This window comes from Engystomops pustulosus, chromosome 2 (genome assembly GCF_040894005.1).
Source record: "Engystomops pustulosus chromosome 2, aEngPut4.maternal, whole genome shotgun sequence".
In the NCBI taxonomy this organism is placed as follows: Eukaryota; Metazoa; Chordata; class Amphibia; order Anura; family Leptodactylidae; genus Engystomops; species Engystomops pustulosus.
The window spans coordinates 128,231,433-128,245,879 of record NC_092412.1 but is presented as its reverse complement, the minus strand read 5'-3'; the positions used below and the strand labels follow the sequence as shown (position 1 = coordinate 128,245,879).

General features: G+C 39.1%; 1 protein-coding gene across 3 annotated transcripts in view; it reads left to right on the top strand.

The window, feature by feature from the left end:
* Positions 1 to 14,447, top strand: part of SRRM3 (serine/arginine repetitive matrix 3) — a 253,872-nt gene that overhangs the window by 79,930 nt on the left and 159,495 nt on the right. The gene's annotated exons all lie outside the window — the stretch shown is intronic.

The window sequence follows — 14,447 nt, the reverse complement described above, 5'->3', positions numbered from 1 at the left end:
TTTATGACGGATTATAACAAAAGGCATCAGACACTTAAGTGTAAAGAACCTGCTGTGCTATTACCTAACAACTAACAAAAACCTGCAAGTGTTATTGTATCCTTGTAGCTGTGGTGAATCTTGTAACTGAGAAGACAGCAGTAACTTATTCCTGCTTTTACCAAGTTAAATGGGGTATTCCAGGAATAAGAAGAATTAATATAAATTAGTTGATATTTACAATTTTGCTCCCCCTTAACAGAAAAATACTATTGACATACACTGCAATGAATAATTACAATGCTACTGGCCCTTTAATAAGTTCTGTGACTTTGCCCCTCTGGAGGAGATACAGGACAGAAGATGGCTGCCGGTCACATGTCCACATCCATGTCCTGCACCTGCCTGGGATCGTCGTGTGATCATCACTATATTTGGCTGTAGTCAGTTGGTTGCAGTGCATCCAGTATGACCAGTGTTGTAATGAAACATCATCTCAGTGAGGTAATGTGCAGTGATGGCAGTTACACAGAAAATAGATTATTGACAAATAATGCTAAATCAGGAACTTCATTATAGGGGTAAAGACGTACAAGGTGTAGATAGATGCAAACCATACAATATTGATAATTACACATGGTAAAGGGCTTTATTCTAAATTTGCGTCATTCCCCTATGCACAAAGAATATTTCTGCCTGCAGAGATTTGGGGCTCATGTATTGCCCACAGCAGTCATACAACTATTATGTATAAAATACAGGCCCAGACTTTCTGGTGCACTTTGCACATAAATATACAAACTGCTTGCACATGTATTTATGTACTGTTTGTGCCAACATAAAACTGTGCACCTAGAGGGGTGTTCTGGTGCAGATTCATACTGGCTGTCCCATTTATATTGGAAGTTCTGACATAATTGTGGTGCACTCAGGTTTAAGCGCGTTTGGCGCACACAGGCGTTTGGCGCCCTTTTGGGGTACTCATACTATATCTCCATACTGTGGTATTGATGTAGAGCACAGAGAGTGATCATTGAGATTTAATGCAGCAGTGGGCATTGGCTTAGAAACACTGTGAGAAGATGGCAGCAGAGGTATTTTTGGTAAAGACTGACATTTCCTTTTTTTTTGTCTTCAACGGCAAGTACATGCAGCACTAACAAATCTAAACTTGGAGAAGGATAATGGATGAGATGAGTGGGCTGAGCCGGTGCTGACTGAGGGAAGTCACATTAATTAGGGTCAGGAAGTTCATGGATGACTGCAAGCTGCTGTAATTGAAAAGAGAGCGACGGTACAGTACATAGAAGAGATGAATGTGCACTGATATCCCCACTGTCAGCCGTCATGACTAAACAGTGTAATGATTGCCGATTTCCTATTGCTGGATAAGATTTTCAGGCTTTCCACCTTTTTATTACACTATTTGAAGGAAAGAAAATGGAACATGGTTTATATTATTTTTTCTGCTGTGCTGAAATATTTAACTCTGTTTATCTTTCCACATTTTAAACTATGTTGTTATATCTATGCGTCTTTTTTTAAGTTTTTACCTTTGTCTCAGTCTTAGTTTCCCGACTTTCTCTATTCATTCTATGTTTCTAGAATAGTTACATTTTGCGGAACTTTTACTACAGAATGCAAATAAATAAGCTAATCATAGACATCCTGACTATACACCAAGTATGACAATGAAATAATCTTTTTGATTTACTGAAGGGAAAATGTATTCAACACAAAAATGGTTGTCCTACCCAGGTGGACCTATCCATGTATTAGCTAAAAGACCATAATAAATGAAAATGGTAGATACCACTGAGGTCTGTCCTGTGGCCATTATTACCTCAAATTAACCTTTTTATACCCTGAATGAATGAGTCAGATTTTAGTGTTATTTGTGTTCTACTATACAATGGAACCCATGCCATTGTTTTTTGTTGTTCTGATCCTATAACAGAGCGTAACAGCAGAAACAAATTACAGTACAGGCAGTCCCCGGGTTACATACAAGATAGGGTCTGGAGGTTTGTTCTTAAGTTGAATTTGTATGTAAGTCGAAACTGTATATTTTATAATGGAAGTTCTAGACAATTTTTTTTCTTTTGCCCCAGTGACAATTGGAGTTTCAAATTTTTTGGTGTAATTGGACCAAGAATTATCAATAAAGCTTCATTACCGACATCTTACAGCTGATCATTGCAGTCTGGGACTATAGTAAAGCATCCAGAGAACTTCACCAGAGGTCACAGTGGGCAGAGGGGTCCGTCTGTAACTATGGGTTGTCTGTAAGTCGGGTGTCCTTAAGTAGGGGACCGCCTGTAATGTGAATGTAGCGTTTGGTTGATGTTGGTGCCATGTCATGCATTTATACACAAATGTCATCAATAATTACAGGGGTGAAAAATAAGGAATTGATAACATAATTGTTTTTAGATAACTCATCATTGTGTAACATACAGAACCAATAAAAATTTAGTCAGAGTTTGGAGTATTAGCTAAATGGATCTGTACTTTGCTATTAAAATCGTAACTGTAATGTATAAAATTTTTGCCTAGCTCTGCACTAAGCCATAATAAGCAATTCCATAATTTACACTCATTAGCTATCTGCAGCCATTTGTCAGCTAGCAAATGCATGCGTTAATGCCACATGTCATATATTGTTTTCTTTGAGATGTAGTAGATTACTGTATAATGCAGAGCTCCAGTGCTCTGTCTTCCCTGCCTTGCTCTGCATTAGATCTCTGTACAAGCAGCAACATTGATTCTGTGATTGGCTGGGTTTATTCACATTCATGTGAATGTCCTGAGTGATATTGGCATCACTGCCCATAGCTGATGTCACAGCCAGTAAGTCCCGCCGACTTCTGGAAAAGCTGAGAGGATTTTATACATAACTTTATATATCTTTTAGCCCTATATCTCAGGCTAGGAAGAAGGCAGCAGCATGACACAGGTATCGTTGGAATTGTTGTCAAAGGCTCTCTCGAGCTGTGATAAAACTATTTTTGTCAAGTAACTTTACAGTTATGCTTTAAAGCAATGAGTAAGTTCACCTGCCAGGTACATGGAAATAGAGGGAAGGTTTAGTTATTTTGTAGAATATTACCTAAAAATGTAGTATAAAAACAAGCACTCTTAGTTCTCAATAAAATTTGTTACTTTATTTCTTATATCACTGTCACGAACCCCACTCACTGGAGTCCAAACATGGGGTGCACTTACGCCAGGGAACCACTCAAATTAGCCCTTACGCTCTGCCCACAAAATGGCGTCCTTATGCTAATTCCTACACCCCTAGCATAGCACACCCAGTCAATTCAATTCTCATGTCAGGGAAACCAAACACATCAGGATCCCAGGCACTACACACCAAGCACGCACCGCCCAGGGGGCCCACAATCACTATGTACCCCCTACCTCTTACTTGCCTATGGAAGCTACTGCACAGAGCCATGGTCACTTGTTTATTCCATACAACTTGTCGCTGCCACCTCTCGTAATTACTGCTTAGAAGATGTCCACACCAGGACCACACACAAACACCCAGATACATTTCTAGGTGCCGTACAGATCACCTGGACCCACACTGTCTATAGCTATTGCTAGCACACAGACATTCACATGGTAACAAGGCTGAGTGGTAATTCACAGACATACATAAAAGCAAACAGTCAAATAAAAAGGGACAAAATAAAGAAGAAACAGACCTCTTACTAATTAGACTGGCGTGGAGATCCTTGGGGAGAAACCGATGAAAAAAAAAAACCGACAGCTCCACAAAATTAATGCATCTCCCGAACTGACAAGAATTCAATGCTTGCATGTTACTCTTAACTAACCACACGATCCGTCCCCTTGGTCATGTGAGAGGGACGTGGCTACACCTGAATCAAGGTGGAAAGTCGGGACATATTTCCAAATGATGTTATATCTTTTCCCAAGAGTCCCCTGATAAGAAGACATGCCCACCAATTATCCCAGCATGAATTAACAAATATAACAATACCAAACACCAATATAAATATTAGTCCAATGGCCTAATAGCCATTTCCCTGTCTCCCTTCCTCTAAAATCCTTTGGGCTTGACACCCCAGGACTATAAGCGGATTCTGATCTAGATTCTTTGACCAGAAATTTAAATATTTGCTTTACAACTAAGTTTTCTTTGAAGTATAATGTTTTCATGTAGCCATTTTAAGACACATGAAAAACCATGAAGTCTGTATCAATACCCAGGACACAGGAAAACAATTTACATTTCTATTGAAGGGAAGGAGGAAATATCAAATTCTTTTGATAAGGGGATAAGAGAATAAAGGAAATCACAGAGGAGGGTGGGATCCGTTACCCTAAGGCCCAGATGCTAATTACGTTATCTTAAAAGGCAAAGGTAACTTCCCCATAGCACCTAACATAAGAATGGACATAGATTTACATGTCTGTATAGTTTGCTTTATACCAATGTTTATTCTGATGTGATATATGTAATAAAGTAACACATTTTATTGGGAACTAAGAGTGCTAAATTTCTCCTACATTTTCAAGTACTAAATTGAACTGTAGCATGCAATGCCAGTCTTTTGCATTAAAAACAAAGACTGTCTAATGCTGGGGAAGAGCGGAGACAAAAGCTTACCAGTGTGTGGGGAACAACATTGTGACTATCAAAAAGAGCTGCTGCAGCAGCATAAGCATTTGACCCAAGACAAGTGTGGTCAAAATGTAAATAAATGTTTAGTGCAATGAATAGCCAGACTACAATCAGTTAAAGAGGACCTGTCACCCTAAAAAAACCCCTCCTGGAGCTACTTACTAACTGCTAGCTTTATCGGAACCATCCGATAACCCTAGCAGACACTGCAGCGCCATACCCTGAGAACGCCAGAGCGAGTTTACAGCGGTATGGCGTATTCATGAGTGGGCGGGACTAGGAGGCGGTGAGTGACGCATGAAGTCTGGCAGTCCCCACCAGCATATGGCGAGGGAGGGTGGTCTGGGGAAGAACCAGCGCCCCCTCATGAATATGCCAGACCGTTTTCAGAGTATGGCACTACAGTGTTCACTAGCTTTATCGTAAGGCTCTGATAAAGTTAGCAGTTTAACACTTCTACATCTGGGGTAGCGCTAGGAGCTGCTTACTTTAGTGAGCAGCTCCTAGAGTGTTTTTGTAGGGTGACAGGTCCTCCTTAAGCGCACCTTCTTCAATCACTGTTATTAAAATGGCTGAATTTTAAAAGTCCTCACATGTTGTCTGAGGGTTTAATTTCCCAGCAGGAGCTTAAGGTTGCGTCCACACACTGGGGCAGATTTACTTACCCAGTCCGTTCGTGATCCAGCGGCGCGTTCTCTGCGCTGGATTCGGGTCCGGCCAGGATTCATCAAGGTAGTTCCTCCGGCGTCCACCAGGTGGCGCTGCTGCACTGAAAAGCATCTGAACGCGCTGGAGTTCACCGGGCCGGACCAAGTGAAAGTAAGCGCGTCCCAAGCAACACATTTATTTTTTTTAAATGCAGCGGTTTTTCCGAATCCGTCGGGTTTTCGCTCGGCCACGCCCCCCGATTTCCGTCGCGTGAATGTCAGCGCCGATGCGCCACAATCCGATCGCGTGCGCCAAAATCCCGGGGCAATTCAGGGGAAATCGGCGCAAATCGGAAATATTCGGGTAACACGTCGAGAAAACGTGAATCGGGCCCTTAGTAAATGACCCCCATTGAGTTTTTCAGATGCAGTTTTTGATGCTCAAACCAGGAGTGGGATGAAAATAGAGCAAAAGCAGCACTTCTTAATGATAAGTCCTCATCCATTATGATCCACGACTGCCTTCGGCTTCAAAATCGGCATCTGAAAAACTGATCATGTGGCAGCACCCTAAAACTAGAAGTTTAAAACTTTTAATCTCATGAATGAATAGTGCAAGGGACAATAGTAAACTTTTCCTCTCTTCTTTACTCTGACTGCAGAATAATTTGCAGACTCACTACTCACTAGGGGGTGATAACACTGAAACATTTTTCTTTGACCAGCTTGTCCTAACAGGCAGTTCATGTGATGTCTCTCCTGCAGGTCATGTGTTTTCTGTGTGTACACCCCGGCTCCTGCTATATCTGCCCACTCACTTCTCTGCAGTTTAACTTAATGGGGCACATTTACTTACCCGGTCCAGTCGAGATCCCGCGGTGCATTGTCCAGTGCTGATTCGGGTCTGCCGGGATTCACTAAGGTCCGTGCGCCCGATATACACCAAGTGTCGCTTCTGCGCCGAAGTCCGCCGGAGTTCACCTTCATCTTCCTGGTGCATGTGAGTGCTGATCTTGCGACACAAATTCTTATTTAAATTCTGCGTTTTTTCCGAATCTGTCGGGTTGTCTGACGGCCATGCCCCCTCGATTTCTGTCGTGTGAAAGCTGGTGCCGATGCGCCAAAATTCGATCGCATGCGCCACAATCCCGGGGCAATTCGGCACAAAATTGGAAACCGTCGGGAAAACCGACGAAAGTGCGTGATTCGGACCCTTAGTAAATGAGCCCCAATCTCTCAGAGGGCTTCCCTCTGTCACCCTCACAGCCTCCTGTAATGCGTGGGGTTTCCATGCCAGCTGTTTGCCTGGGTATTATGGATGTGATCTATTCATTCCCAATAGGACATTATAAAAAGTTCAATAAACTTTTATTAAATGAATTAAACTAAATTACCCCCCTTTTCCTAAATGGGATTTGCTGCATCTATAATAAACTTGGCTAAGAGGCTGTACTGTTATACATGTACAGTGAAGGACATGAGAATTTAATTATAATTAACTATAAAATAAAATGTTTATTAATCAGGGAATATACTATTTATTTAATCCATACTTAAGATATTTATGATGAAATTGATTATTTTTGCTTATTTTGGCATCCACTTACCACACAAAAACAGGTTTCTGGATTTATCAACCACATTGATTTTTGTTGCAGTAAAAGAAAGAGAAAGAACAAAACCCTGATGTATCGTGGCATTCAGTGCCAAGAACTTTGCTGCAGTGACATAGTTTGCTCATCTATTCGTGCCAAAGTCTGAAAATCAGTTTCTCACAACTCTGCCATTCCCCTCCTTTGGTGTGAATCTTTGTAAACCTGTTTTCACAGCAAGGCCTAGTTGATGTTAATATGTACAAACATCTTGCAACAAAATCAATATTGTATTGAAGCACTCATTTATGTTGGCACCCAGAAGCTCAGGCAGTTTTCCATCTACACTTAAAGATGCATGCTAAGAAATTAGCCCTTGTATCTAAAGTTCAAAGTGACAAAATGATGGTGGCAAATAAAAAAGGGAATTAAATAGAGGAGTTTTATGAAATGAATATGCTTAAGATCGTTACAATATATAACGGTAAAGATTAGTATGTGACCACATAGATGCCTTTGAGGAATTTCAGCCAATTCAAGGTCAAGATCTGCATAGGTTAATTTCCAATGTAATATATTTTCAATGTCTATTGCCATCCTGACCCCCTCCTCCAACCCCACCAATGCTTTTCAATTTTCTTATCAAGTGAATAAATAGGAAATGGAAAATTTTAGGATAATGATATTTGTGAATGCTGTTGCAAATAGTTTTTTTTCCATATATTCCAGATGTTTAATCCCGTTTATTTTAATTTTAGTTTCCTCTAGGTAACCTCAACACAAACTTGTATACTAGGAGACAAGGGGGAGTTACTCATCCAAATTGTAACTTTACTCTCAAATAAATTCTGGGACACATGCAATATGCCACATTTAGAAAGTGTTATAGGCACATTTTCATATGCACTTGTTAAAGGGTGTGGCTCAAAGGGAAGCGATGTGTTTTTGCCGAAAAAAGCATCACATCTAAATTAACCAGTTACAAATTGAGATAACTAGACAACTGAAGTTTTCCCTCAAGCCTTATAAGGATTTAATTAGTTGTTAATATAAAACATGTATGAAGAAATACATCAGGGTCTATATATTGTATATTAAGAATTAATTACATCTTAAAGAGACTTGAGAATCAGAAAACTTATATGAAGTTGCAAAGGCAGCAGGAATAGGTACTGCTCTATAAATTGCAGCACAGACAATGTGCATCTACCGGCCGTGGGCATGAGCCATTAGAAAGTAAATGGGCCTTGTGTTAGCAGTTGAAGCAATGGAAAACACACATATTGAAAAAAAAAAAACATTTGTGACCACTTACCTATATTCAAAGTAAGACAACAGTATAAGACGATGCACAACATTTATATTTCAACGTGAGACATTATTAAATCTAATCTAAGCTGGCAAAATAGGAGACACTTATTTCCTATACCACTATTTCCAATACTAGAGATAGCACTGTATAATGTAGGAAATGTGTTTTTGTATGTAAGTGCAGGTACACTATTATAGCAACAATCTACCCAGTAATGTTCTTTGTGGCAACATGTTGATATTAGGTCATCACATATTGATTGATCTTTAAGCTAGACCAGCTGCTTTCCAATAGTTTACCTTTACATGGCATGGATATTATATTTCTATTTTTCTATTTTTAACTCTAAATTTTCTTTTTTGTGTTTCAAGTATGTTATATAATGTTCTAGTGACATGTGAGTTATAAGTCAGAATATGTATGAATGAAACCTTAAAAGGGTTTTCCCACAAAAGAAAATTCTCAAATCTCAATCCCCTAGTGATGTTTACACAATAAATATCATTTTAACCCCTTATTTTACAATTTTACTCAGATTTATTGCTGATTTAGCTCCTATTACTCCCTCGGCTGCTCAGTGTAAAATCTCCATCTAGATCTTTGGGGTGACAATGTGGTTAGATTATCATGGTACATGTGTATATACACTTTCATCTGGCTTCTTACATTGTACTAACACACTGACACATAGAAAGAGAGATGAGACAGATCAGTGTTGATGAGATGCCTATTACGCAAAGGCATGACAGACATTGTCAGCTCTGCTACATATTTGTTCTCACAGATATGTGCCTGCCTCCCCCTTTCCCCCGGATCACTTATCTCTCTTCTTACGATGTGGTCCTGGCAGGAAGTTAATCAGTGAGTGTCTGTGAACTCCGTGCAGGGGAGCGTGGCTACAGGTACAGAGCAGAGAGATAAAAATCTCAGCTCCACACTGTCACATAGGAACCCGAAATGGCAGCCACCCGACCCTAAGTCAGACATTTCAGGGTCGTCTCTAGGGGCAACTAAAATTGTGTACACCAGTACTGATAGAGACAGGTTGGACTTATATTTGTGAAATGGTGTATTTTTGTTAATAACAGTGAATTAGAGAATGTGTTATTTTGTTATCCTGAGTACATATAAGGAATATCCCTTTAAAGAAATAATTTGATTACAGGCACCCACTGCTTTATTCTGTGACCCGTCACAGGAATCTGGAGATATGATGTTGAATAGTTTTGATGTTCTCATGGAGGCCCTATCTTTCATTTCAGTTGTACAATATGTTTTAGGTTGAACAAGAGATATCCATGTATTGCAGCTCTGAGATATTTTAATAGATGTTCCTGGCCTCACTTGGCACATAGTGTACTTTGTTGCCGCAGCATCAGCTCACACCTGATGGTTATTCAAAGTTGCCCATCTGACAGAAATAATTTAATGTCCTGCAGCCTGGCACTGAATATTTCTGTCTGCAAATCCATCACTGTCGGGAAGACATTTCTAGCAAAATAAACTGTATCAGCAGAATACAAGATGCTCCTTATAGGAATTTTCAAGGCAATTTCAGCTAGTTTTCCAGACCATTAGGATAGGGTTTTTATGCAAAGATTGTTTTGTGGTAAATGCAGTATATAACCACTGGAAGTGGCTTCAAACAACAGTGTGCATATTGGAAGCACTCACTTTTCTAGACACTAGTATGGTACACTGGGGCCATTCCTTGGTGATATATGACCATGTAGCGGTTTCCTGTTTTATACTACAAAGACTACTAGGCACTTAGCTAAGAGGAAATAAGAGGAGAGCTGCAACGGTTTGCAACGTTGTATGGCCATATACAGTAGACTCACCAATAGCTGGATACATATACAGGCGGTCCCCTACTTAAGAACACCCGACTTACGTACGACCCCTAGTTACAAACGGACTTCTGGATGTTGGTAATTTACTGTACTTTAGCCTTGGGCTACAATAAAGAGCTGTAACAGTTATCACAGGTGTCTGCAGTTAAGATTTATTGTTATTCCTGGTTCTTATGATAACCCAAATGTTTTAAAATCCAATTGGCACGGAGACCAAAAAATATTTTGGGCGGAGTTACAATGATAAAATATACAGTTGCGACTTACATACAAATTCAACTTAAGAACAAACCTAAAGAACCTATCTTGTATATAACCCTGGGGCTGCATGTAAATAGTAATATGGAAATAATGGTTATTGTCATAAAAGCTGATAGAAATTAATTCCTAAGTGAATTATTTATCTGAAAAAAAGATAATATATAATTCTGGAAACTATAAAGGCTTTTTGCAGACTATTAAAATACAGAACTTAGAAACTGTGAGATATTTTGATCTATTTTACAGCTTGGATGAGGGGGTACCACTTATCCTTGAAAAGATGCTTTTGGTTTATGGAGGCTTTTTAAAAAGAGGCAGTACTCCTGTTAGGCCCCTTTCACACTTGCGTTTTTCATGCGCATTTTCTGTGCATGCTTTTGACGCGCAGAACTTGCATTTCACTCTGACCCATTGTAATCAATGGGCTTTTTCACACTTGCATTTTTTTTCACGCACACACGCGCCTTTTTTTTTTTAACGCGCGTTTAAATCTCGACGTGCTCTACTTTTGCAAGTCACGCGCGTGAAAAATGCACCATACAAGTCTATGGAGATGCATCAAAAGCGCATTACACTCTGAGACACATGCAAGTGCAATGCGTTTTTCACGCATCAATTGCCATAGAAAAGATAGACCTCAGCCCTGAGTCCCTGAGCCCTGAAAAACGCATTGAAATTGCATTGAAAACACACATGAAAAACAGACACTGAACAAACTCTGACTGAAAACTGATTGCACTCTGATGCAAAATGTCAATTTTTCACTGACCAAACCCTGATCACACCCTGATCACAACCTGGATATTGGAATTGGAATTGACTCCATCTTCCTTGCGCCTTGGTTTTAGCTGTAGAAAGGTTGGTCAGTCCATTTATACCTGGTAGTTTGAATGGCCTGTTATTGACCTTGTCTTCCTGGTTGCTGAGATATTCTGCTTTGATTTTTTTGTCATTCTGACCTTTCACATTTTTTTCTGCTTCATGATTTGTGCCTCATTGCCATCTTGGTTTTTGAACCAATTTGCTGTAAATATCTATTACCAACATGTGAAAAGTTTATTTCTAGATAGATAAGCCCTGTGCAAGATCCCGCTGGATAAGTCAAGAGACTGAAGCACACAAGCGCCAGCGTATGATATATAACCCTCATATCTGTAATGCCTGTGATCTCATGATCACAAGCTCAATAAATGTAAGACTATAGGTAATCCATGGAAAACTTTAGCTACTGAATAGAATATATATAAAAATGTAATCTAATTTATTTATGAATAATTTATTTATTATTTATAAATGAATGATGCACTACAGCAGAATAAATCTGGCTTTTGACTGAGGTCATCCATTTCTGGCTTGCTCATTTTTGCTTATTTTTAGCTGTGTTTTCCACACCCGCACTTGATTGACATGTAAGTAGTTATGCATTTGAATTACTTCCAGACATCTGAAAGTGCAATCACATCCTACACCCCTTATCTCTGCAAAGCTCAGTGGCGAGATCAGAAATCAGTCAAAGTAGACAAGACATTTAGAAAAGCTTTAGTGTTCCTCCTGTCATCAGTATACTGGTGTCATACAAGATGAAAAAGATTGAAGAAGAACACTGCAAACTTTGTGAGATTAGATGGCAACCTGCTGAACTCATTTTTAGAATCTGACAACCCTAGACACATATAACATGCTGGTAATGATGAGCAGGATCTGGGATGTTCGCCAGTTTATATCTAAATTCCTTGTCACAAGAATGTTTTCTAAATATATAGCAGCTTATCATATCTAGAATCTAGTTAATATTCATTAACAGTAAAACTGACAACTGAAATAGAAGGATTTCACCCAAATACTTCTTTTGCAGACTACCCTAGAGATACGTAAAGACTATAATTGTACACAAGTTTGTATGGAGTAACTACATTTATAAGCAGTACTGTATTCAGTTCATAAGTAACATAAGAGCTTCATCATTATGTATATCCTAATACAGTTATATGCATAGCTATTAGACAACCAAAATAATTTCTAGGTGGAGCAGCACAGCGGTATAAGGCTCAATCAACCCAAGTGTGGGTGCGAGCAATAGCAAATCTGGCTCTCAGGTGAGCAAACGAAGAATCCAAATAAATTCAGCACTCCGGAAGTAAAAAGGGTTTTATTCACCCAAAGTGAAGGTGCAAAGTTTAACCCCCCCCCAAAGGAACTATTTTCAGGCATGCAATAAATGCTTTTTTACTTCAGGTGTGCTGCCTTATAGTTTATTTCATAGTTTCATAGTTTATACGGTTGAAAAAAGACACTTGTCCATCAAGTTCAACCAAGGAAGGGAAGGGATTGGATGAGGAAGGGATTTAGGGGAAACAATTCTATATAACATAGCAATCAATGTTATTTAGGTGTAAAAAGGCATCTAGACCCTTCTTGAAGCTCTCTGCTGTCCCTGCTGTGACCAGAGCCTGAGGCAGGCTATTCCACAGATTGACCGTTCTCATAGTAAAAAAGCCCTGTCGCCTCCGGTGATTAAACCTTGATTTCTCCAAACAGAGACAGTGCCCCCTCGTCTTTTGATTTGATTTAATCTGAAACAACTTACCACCATATTTTTTGTATGGACCATTCATATATTTAAATAAATTAATCATGTCCCCTCGTAGTCGTCTCTTTTCCAGACTATCTTCAATTTATTTGCATAGCAATTATACTATATTCCCTACTAGGTACTACAGACCAAAGCAGGATGCCGGAATCATTTTTTACTTTCTATAGCTTCATCTAAGGTCAGTATATGCTCTAGAGACATTTTATTGTCGTCACAGCTTTCAAGTTCTTGACCCACTGGGCTTTCTCACATTACGGTCCATGATCAATCTGCTTCTAAGTATAAACAACATGTCCACTCCACTTAATGGTTTACCAAACACCTATAGTTTTTTTATACTTTTCTTGGTATGTTAAGTCAATAAGTTTTCACCTTTTATGTTATCATAATATTGATTGCTACACCTGTAAGTTTTTACTTTGTTTCAAATATTTAGAATTCCATTTAATCTTTATAGTCACTGTGCATCTTTTATCTTAGCATATTAGGTTTTAGCCAGGTTTACCAGGCTCTGAAAAGTTATATTAAAAATGTATCCTGCTGTTGTTGTATCAATATACAAATTTAAGGATTGTGAGAAGTGGCCACCCATGTAAACAATTAAAAGCCACAACTTTGTTGTTACCCAGTTTTACTGAAAACAGATGCATCTGGGGTGCAGCTGCTTAGGGTTCAGGGCAGTGACGATGTCCTCTTCTGCTTCTTACAGTAGCAGAAAAAGTAAATTTGGTGACTAAATATATTTACCAATGGAAGGCAAAAAGTAGAATGAGTTGCACTGTTATAGTTACGATAACTAGTTTTTACTCTTTCCGCAGATATTGTACAACATAGAATAATTGTAATACAGTAGCTTATTTTAAAATACATTTTTCAATTTCACAGTATTGATGGCCTGTTCTTCCAGGTCAGTCTATCTTAACCTAAAGTTGTTATACCGTTTATCGTCATTAGTAAGTAGATGGCGCACTGGTAGGTGAAGCCATGTCAACAGTTAATTGTTTGTTTGAGTGCATAGGCCCATTCCCATCTGATCAAGCAGGAATTTAACTGCCACAAGTCTGGTTTATCTCGGCTGCAAGCAAAACCAATATTTAATGTTAGTGATCTGTTATTTTAGAAAATAGCTTCTCTGTGCACCAAAGTCAAGGTCATGTCTGTTGGTGCACCTATTTTTCTTTCTACAGCACCAAACATCCCCACTCCTTTGCACAATGACTGACAGTCCCTTGCAGACAAAAGATGTAAAAAGAAGAAAAGGCACAGCTTCAGCAGGCACAGTCCTAACCTGGTGCACTCTTAAGGCCATTTGCATAAAGACAAAAAGACTGGGAAATAAATGGGAGAGCACTTTAGTAATATTACACACATAGAAAAAAATCCTCCACCATCCCCTTCAAGTTAATGAGTCACTTGCTGGAGCATGTACTAATCCATGACACTTCTCTTGAAGTTTATTCTCTCAGTTCACAGAGTACATTTAACATGGCTTTTCTTCTAACCTGGAACTAGAATTAAATACACAAGACTTTCCCTTTAATAAATACAAAAAAGAT